This window comes from Saccostrea echinata, unplaced genomic scaffold (assembly GCF_033153115.1).
Source record: "Saccostrea echinata isolate AGI-Se365-2 ecotype Australia unplaced genomic scaffold, CSIRO_AGI_Sech_v1 ptg000028l, whole genome shotgun sequence".
NCBI classification, from domain to species: domain Eukaryota; kingdom Metazoa; phylum Mollusca; class Bivalvia; order Ostreida; family Ostreidae; genus Saccostrea; species Saccostrea echinata.
Window position 1 is genome coordinate 1149247 of NW_026889777.1, and position 9407 is coordinate 1158653.

Sequence of the window (9407 nt, forward strand, 5' to 3'; positions counted from 1 at the left end):
TACAAGAAATACTACACAAACTACACTTAACACTAAGAAACACCTAACTAACACAACTTACAACTACACCACCTCTATCGGGACTGCAGCAGGAAACTCTCCAGACTAACGAGGCAGCAGACACACATCGGAGGTGCCCGCAGCAAACAAGCCACGGCTCCCAGGAACACGAAGAATCACGTAGACCGCGCAAGGCACATCTCGCTCATGAAAATCAATAATCACACCGAGTCGCGTGCGACGCGAAGGTTAGATGTGGTGCAAGTGCTGGGAGAGCATTAGTTGATGGCAGAGGGTTAGCTGTTAGATAGGAATTTCCTACTTCTGTCGCCTCTTACGACAAGCCCATTAGGCTGATAACCAAATTCTCTAAGCCCCCGGCTACCAAAGGGCACCCAACACCATGTTAATCATGCAAACCTATCCACAACAAGCACTAACTAACAAACACCAACTACAAATAATAACCTACACTCATGCACAACCTAACAATTAAAGCCTACTAACTAACTTAACTACTACAAAGCTGCACCTACAAGAAATACTACACAAACTAAACTTAACACTAAGAAACACCTAACTAACACAACTTACAACTACACCACCTCTATCGGGACTGCAGCAGGAAACTCTCCAGACTAACGAGGCAGCAGACACACATCGGAGGTGCCCGCAGCAAACAAGCCACGGCTCCCAGGAACACGAAGAATCACGTAGACCGCGCAAGGCACATCTCGCTCACGAAAATCAATAATCACACCGAGTCGCGTGCGACGCGAAGGTTAGATGTGGTGCAAGTGCTGGGAGAGCATTAGTTGATGGCAGAGGGTTAGCTGTTAGATAGGAATTTCCTACTTCTGTCGCCTCTTACGACAAGCCCATTAGGCTGATAACCAAATTCTCTAAGCCCCCGGCTACCAAAGGGCACCCAACACCATGTTAATCATGCAAACCTATCCACAACAAGCACTAACTAACAAACACCAACTACAAATAATAACCTACAGCTACACTCATGCACAACCTAACAATTAAAGCCTACTAACTAACTTAACTACTACAAAGCTGCACCTACAAGAAATACTACACAAACTAAACTTAACACTAAGAAACACCTAACTAACACAACTTACAACTACACCACCTCTATCGGGACTGCAGCAGGAAACTCTCCAGACTAACGAGGCAGCAGACACACATCGGAGGTGCCCGCAGCAAACAAGCCACGGCTCCCAGGAACACGAAGAATCACGTAGACCGCGCAAGGCACATCTCGCTCACGAAAATCAATAATCACACCGAGTCGCGTGCGACGCGAAGGTTAGATGTGGTGCAAGTGCTGGGAGAGCATTAGTTGATGGCAGAGGGTTAGCTGTTAGATAGGAATTTCCTACTTCTGTCGCCTCTTACGACAAGCCCATTAGGCTGATAACCAAATTCTCTAAGCCCCCGGCTACCAAAGGGCACCCAACACCATGTTAATCATGCAAACCTATCCACAACAAGCACTAACTAACAAACACCAACTACAAATAATAACCTACAGCTACACTCATGCACAACCTAACAATTAAAGCCTACTAACTAACTTAACTACTACAAAGCTGCACCTACAAGAAATACTACACAAACTACACTTAACACTAAGAAACACCTAACTAACACAACTTACAACTACACCACCTCTATCGGGACTGCAGCAGGAAACTCTCCAGACTAACGAGGCAGCAGACACACATCGGAGGTGCCCGCAGCAAACAAGCCACGGCTCCCAGGAACACGAAGAATCACGTAGACCGCGCAAGGCACATCTCGCTCACGAAAATCAATAATCACACCGAGTCGCGTGCGACGCGAAGGTTAGATGTGGTGCAAGTGCTGGGAGAGCATTAGTTGATGGCAGAGGGTTAGCTGTTAGATAGGAATTTCCTACTTCTGTCGCCTCTTACGACAAGCCCATTAGGCTGATAACCAAATTCTCTAAGCCCCCGGCTACCAAAGGGCACCCAACACCATGTTAATCATGCAAACCTATCCACAACAAGCACTAACTAACAAACACCAACTACAAATAATAACCTACACTCATGCACAACCTAACAATTAAAGCCTACTAACTAACTTAACTACTACAAAGCTGCACCTACAAGAAATACTACACAAACTAAACTTAACACTAAGAAACACCTAACTAACACAACTTACAACTACACCACCTCTATCGGGACTGCAGCAGGAAACTCTCCAGACTAACGAGGCAGCAGACACACATCGGAGGTGCCCGCAGCAAACAAGCCACGGCTCCCAGGAACACGAAGAATCACGTAGACCGCGCAAGGCACATCTCGCTCACGAAAATCAATAATCACACCGAGTCGCGTGCGACGCGAAGGTTAGATGTGGTGCAAGTGCTGGGAGAGCATTAGTTGATGGCAGAGGGTTAGCTGTTAGATAGGAATTTCCTACTTCTGTCGCCTCTTACGACAAGCCCATTAGGCTGATAACCAAATTCTCTAAGCCCCCGGCTACCAAAGGGCACCCAACACCATGTTAATCATGCAAACCTATCCACAACAAGCACTAACTAACAAACACCAACTACAAATAATAACCTACACTCATGCACAACCTAACAATTAAAGCCTACTAACTAACTTAACTACTACAAAGCTGCACCTACAAGAAATACTACACAAACTAAACTTAACACTAAGAAACACCTAACTAACACAACTTACAACTACACCACCTCTATCGGGACTGCAGCAGGAAACTCTCCAGACTAACGAGGCAGCAGACACACATCGGAGGTGCCCGCAGCAAACAAGCCACGGCTCCCAGGAACACGAAGAATCACGTAGACCGCGCAAGGCACATCTCGCTCACGAAAATCAATAATCACACCGAGTCGCGTGCGACGCGAAGGTTAGATGTGGTGCAAGTGCTGGGAGAGCATTAGTTGATGGCAGAGGGTTAGCTGTTAGATAGGAATTTCCTACTTCTGTCGCCTCTTACGACAAGCCCATTAGGCTGATAACCAAATTCTCTAAGCCCCCGGCTACCAAAGGGCACCCAACACCATGTTAATCATGCAAACCTATCCACAACAAGCACTAACTAACAAACACCAACTACAAATAATAACCTACACTCATGCACAACCTAACAATTAAAGCCTACTAACTAACTTAACTACTACAAAGCTGCACCTACAAGAAATACTACACAAACTAAACTTAACACTAAGAAACACCTAACTAACACAACTTACAACTACACCACCTCTATCGGGACTGCAGCAGGAAACTCTCCAGACTAACGAGGCAGCAGACACACATCGGAGGTGCCCGCAGCAAACAAGCCACGGCTCCCAGGAACACGAAGAATCACGTAGACCGCGCAAGGCACATCTCGCTCACGAAAATCAATAATCACACCGAGTCGCGTGCGACGCGAAGGTTAGATGTGGTGCAAGTGCTGGGAGAGCATTAGTTGATGGCAGAGGGTTAGCTGTTAGATAGGAATTTCCTACTTCTGTCGCCTCTTACGACAAGCCCATTAGGCTGATAACCAAATTCTCTAAGCCCCCGGCTACCAAAGGGCACCCAACACCATGTTAATCATGCAAACCTATCCACAACAAGCACTAACTAACAAACACCAACTACAAATAATAACCTACAGCTACACTCATGCACAACCTAACAATTAAAGCCTACTAACTAACTTAACTACTACAAAGCTGCACCTACAAGAAATACTACACAAACTAAACTTAACACTAAGAAACACCTAACTAACACAACTTACAACTACACCACCTCTATCGGGACTGCAGCAGGAAACTCTCCAGACTAACGAGGCAGCAGACACACATCGGAGGTGCCCGCAGCAAACAAGCCACGGCTCCCAGGAACACGAAGAATCACGTAGACCGCGCAAGGCACATCTCGCTCACGAAAATCAATAATCACACCGAGTCGCGTGCGACGCGAAGGTTAGATGTGGTGCAAGTGCTGGGAGAGCATTAGTTGATGGCAGAGGGTTAGCTGTTAGATAGGAATTTCCTACTTCTGTCGCCTCTTACGACAAGCCCATTAGGCTGATAACCAAATTCTCTAAGCCCCCGGCTACCAAAGGGCACCCAACACCATGTTAATCATGCAAACCTATCCACAACAAGCACTAACTAACAAACACCAACTACAAATAATAACCTACAGCTACACTCATGCTGAACCTAACAATTAAAGCCTACTAACTAACTTAACTACTACAAAGCTGCACCTACAAGAAATACTACACAAACTACACTTAACACTAAGAAACACCTAACTAACACAACTTACAACTACACCACCTCTATCGGGACTGCAGCAGGAAACTCTCCAGACTAACGAGGCAGCAGACACACATCGGAGGTGCCCGCAGCAAACAAGCCACGGCTCCCAGGAACACGAAGAATCACGTAGACCGCGCAAGGCACATCTCGCTCATGAAAATCAATAATCACACCGAGTCGCGTGCGACGCGAAGGTTAGATGTGGTGCAAGTGCTGGGAGAGCATTAGTTGATGGCAGAGGGTTAGCTGTTAGATAGGAATTTCCTACTTCTGTCGCCTCTTACGACAAGCCCATTAGGCTGATAACCAAATTCTCTAAGCCCCCGGCTACCAAAGGGCACCCAACACCATGTTAATCATGCAAACCTATCCACAACAAGCACTAACTAACAAACACCAACTACAAATAATAACCTACACTCATGCACAACCTAACAATTAAAGCCTACTAACTAACTTAACTACTACAAAGCTGCACCTACAAGAAATACTACACAAACTAAACTTAACACTAAGAAACACCTAACTAACACAACTTACAACTACACCACCTCTATCGGGACTGCAGCAGGAAACTCTCCAGACTAACGAGGCAGCAGACACACATCGGAGGTGCCCGCAGCAAACAAGCCACGGCTCCCAGGAACACGAAGAATCACGTAGACCGCGCAAGGCACATCTCGCTCACGAAAATCAATAATCACACCGAGTCGCGTGCGACGCGAAGGTTAGATGTGGTGCAAGTGCTGGGAGAGCATTAGTTGATGGCAGAGGGTTAGCTGTTAGATAGGAATTTCCTACTTCTGTCGCCTCTTACGACAAGCCCATTAGGCTGATAACCAAATTCTCTAAGCCCCCGGCTACCAAAGGGCACCCAACACCATGTTAATCATGCAAACCTATCCACAACAAGCACTAACTAACAAACACCAACTACAAATAATAACCTACAGCTACACTCATGCACAACCTAACAATTAAAGCCTACTAACTAACTTAACTACTACAAAGCTGCACCTACAAGAAATACTACACAAACTAAACTTAACACTAAGAAACACCTAACTAACACAACTTACAACTACACCACCTCTATCGGGACTGCAGCAGGAAACTCTCCAGACTAACGAGGCAGCAGACACACATCGGAGGTGCCCGCAGCAAACAAGCCACGGCTCCCAGGAACACGAAGAATCACGTAGACCGCGCAAGGCACATCTCGCTCACGAAAATCAATAATCACACCGAGTCGCGTGCGACGCGAAGGTTAGATGTGGTGCAAGTGCTGGGAGAGCATTAGTTGATGGCAGAGGGTTAGCTGTTAGATAGGAATTTCCTACTTCTGTCGCCTCTTACGACAAGCCCATTAGGCTGATAACCAAATTCTCTAAGCCCCCGGCTACCAAAGGGCACCCAACACCATGTTAATCATGCAAACCTATCCACAACAAGCACTAACTAACAAACACCAACTACAAATAATAACCTACAGCTACACTCATGCTGAACCTAACAATTAAAGCCTACTAACTAACTTAACTACTACAAAGCTGCACCTACAAGAAATACTACACAAACTACACTTAACACTAAGAAACACCTAACTAACACAACTTACAACTACACCACCTCTATCGGGACTGCAGCAGGAAACTCTCCAGACTAACGAGGCAGCAGACACACATCGGAGGTGCCCGCAGCAAACAAGCCACGGCTCCCAGGAACACGAAGAATCACGTAGACCGCGCAAGGCACATCTCGCTCACGAAAATCAATAATCACACCGAGTCGCGTGCGACGCGAAGGTTAGATGTGGTGCAAGTGCTGGGAGAGCATTAGTTGATGGCAGAGGGTTAGCTGTTAGATAGGAATTTCCTACTTCTGTCGCCTCTTACGACAAGCCCATTAGGCTGATAACCAAATTCTCTAAGCCCCCGGCTACCAAAGGGCACCCAACACCATGTTAATCATGCAAACCTATCCACAACAAGCACTAACTAACAAACACCAACTACAAATAATAACCTACACTCATGCACAACCTAACAATTAAAGCCTACTAACTAACTTAACTACTACAAAGCTGCACCTACAAGAAATACTACACAAACTAAACTTAACACTAAGAAACACCTAACTAACACAACTTACAACTACACCACCTCTATCGGGACTGCAGCAGGAAACTCTCCAGACTAACGAGGCAGCAGACACACATCGGAGGTGCCCGCAGCAAACAAGCCACGGCTCCCAGGAACACGAAGAATCACGTAGACCGCGCAAGGCACATCTCGCTCACGAAAATCAATAATCACACCGAGTCGCGTGCGACGCGAAGGTTAGATGTGGTGCAAGTGCTGGGAGAGCATTAGTTGATGGCAGAGGGTTAGCTGTTAGATAGGAATTTCCTACTTCTGTCGCCTCTTACGACAAGCCCATTAGGCTGATAACCAAATTCTCTAAGCCCCCGGCTACCAAAGGGCACCCAACACCATGTTAATCATGCAAACCTATCCACAACAAGCACTAACTAACAAACACCAACTACAAATAATAACCTACACTCATGCACAACCTAACAATTAAAGCCTACTAACTAACTTAACTACTACAAAGCTGCACCTACAAGAAATACTACACAAACTAAACTTAACACTAAGAAACACCTAACTAACACAACTTACAACTACACCACCTCTATCGGGACTGCAGCAGGAAACTCTCCAGACTAACGAGGCAGCAGACACACATCGGAGGTGCCCGCAGCAAACAAGCCACGGCTCCCAGGAACACGAAGAATCACGTAGACCGCGCAAGGCACATCTCGCTCACGAAAATCAATAATCACACCGAGTCGCGTGCGACGCGAAGGTTAGATGTGGTGCAAGTGCTGGGAGAGCATTAGTTGATGGCAGAGGGTTAGCTGTTAGATAGGAATTTCCTACTTCTGTCGCCTCTTACGACAAGCCCATTAGGCTGATAACCAAATTCTCTAAGCCCCCGGCTACCAAAGGGCACCCAACACCATGTTAATCATGCAAACCTATCCACAACAAGCACTAACTAACAAACACCAACTACAAATAATAACCTACACTCATGCACAACCTAACAATTAAAGCCTACTAACTAACTTAACTACTACAAAGCTGCACCTACAAGAAATACTACACAAACTAAACTTAACACTAAGAAACACCTAACTAACACAACTTACAACTACACCACCTCTATCGGGACTGCAGCAGGAAACTCTCCAGACTAACGAGGCAGCAGACACACATCGGAGGTGCCCGCAGCAAACAAGCCACGGCTCCCAGGAACACGAAGAATCACGTAGACCGCGCAAGGCACATCTCGCTCACGAAAATCAATAATCACACCGAGTCGCGTGCGACGCGAAGGTTAGATGTGGTGCAAGTGCTGGGAGAGCATTAGTTGATGGCAGAGGGTTAGCTGTTAGATAGGAATTTCCTACTTCTGTCGCCTCTTACGACAAGCCCATTAGGCTGATAACCAAATTCTCTAAGCCCCCGGCTACCAAAGGGCACCCAACACCATGTTAATCATGCAAACCTATCCACAACAAGCACTAACTAACAAACACCAACTACAAATAATAACCTACAGCTACACTCATGCACAACCTAACAATTAAAGCCTACTAACTAACTTAACTACTACAAAGCTGCACCTACAAGAAATACTACACAAACTAAACTTAACACTAAGAAACACCTAACTAACACAACTTACAACTACACCACCTCTATCGGGACTGCAGCAGGAAACTCTCCAGACTAACGAGGCAGCAGACACACATCGGAGGTGCCCGCAGCAAACAAGCCACGGCTCCCAGGAACACGAAGAATCACGTAGACCGCGCAAGGCACATCTCGCTCACGAAAATCAATAATCACACCGAGTCGCGTGCGACGCGAAGGTTAGATGTGGTGCAAGTGCTGGGAGAGCATTAGTTGATGGCAGAGGGTTAGCTGTTAGATAGGAATTTCCTACTTCTGTCGCCTCTTACGACAAGCCCATTAGGCTGATAACCAAATTCTCTAAGCCCCCGGCTACCAAAGGGCACCCAACACCATGTTAATCATGCAAACCTATCCACAACAAGCACTAACTAACAAACACCAACTACAAATAATAACCTACAGCTACACTCATGCTGAACCTAACAATTAAAGCCTACTAACTAACTTAACTACTACAAAGCTGCACCTACAAGAAATACTACACAAACTACACTTAACACTAAGAAACACCTAACTAACACAACTTACAACTACACCACCTCTATCGGGACTGCAGCAGGAAACTCTCCAGACTAACGAGGCAGCAGACACACATCGGAGGTGCCCGCAGCAAACAAGCCACGGCTCCCAGGAACACGAAGAATCACGTAGACCGCGCAAGGCACATCTCGCTCACGAAAATCAATAATCACACCGAGTCGCGTGCGACGCGAAGGTTAGATGTGGTGCAAGTGCTGGGAGAGCATTAGTTGATGGCAGAGGGTTAGCTGTTAGATAGGAATTTCCTACTTCTGTCGCCTCTTACGACAAGCCCATTAGGCTGATAACCAAATTCTCTAAGCCCCCGGCTACCAAAGGGCACCCAACACCATGTTAATCATGCAAACCTATCCACAACAAGCACTAACTAACAAACACCAACTACAAATAATAACCTACAGCTACACTCATGCACAACCTAACAATTAAAGCCTACTAACTAACTTAACTACTACAAAGCTGCACCTACAAGAAATACTACACAAACTAAACTTAACACTAAGAAACACCTAACTAACACAACTTACAACTACACCACCTCTATCGGGACTGCAGCAGGAAACTCTCCAGACTAACGAGGCAGCAGACACACATCGGAGGTGCCCGCAGCAAACAAGCCACGGCTCCCAGGAACACGAAGAATCACGTAGACCGCGCAAGGCACATCTCGCTCACGAAAATCAATAATCACACCGAGTCGCGTGCGACGCGAAGGTTAGATGTGGTGCAAGTGCTGGGAGAGCATTAGTTGATGGCAG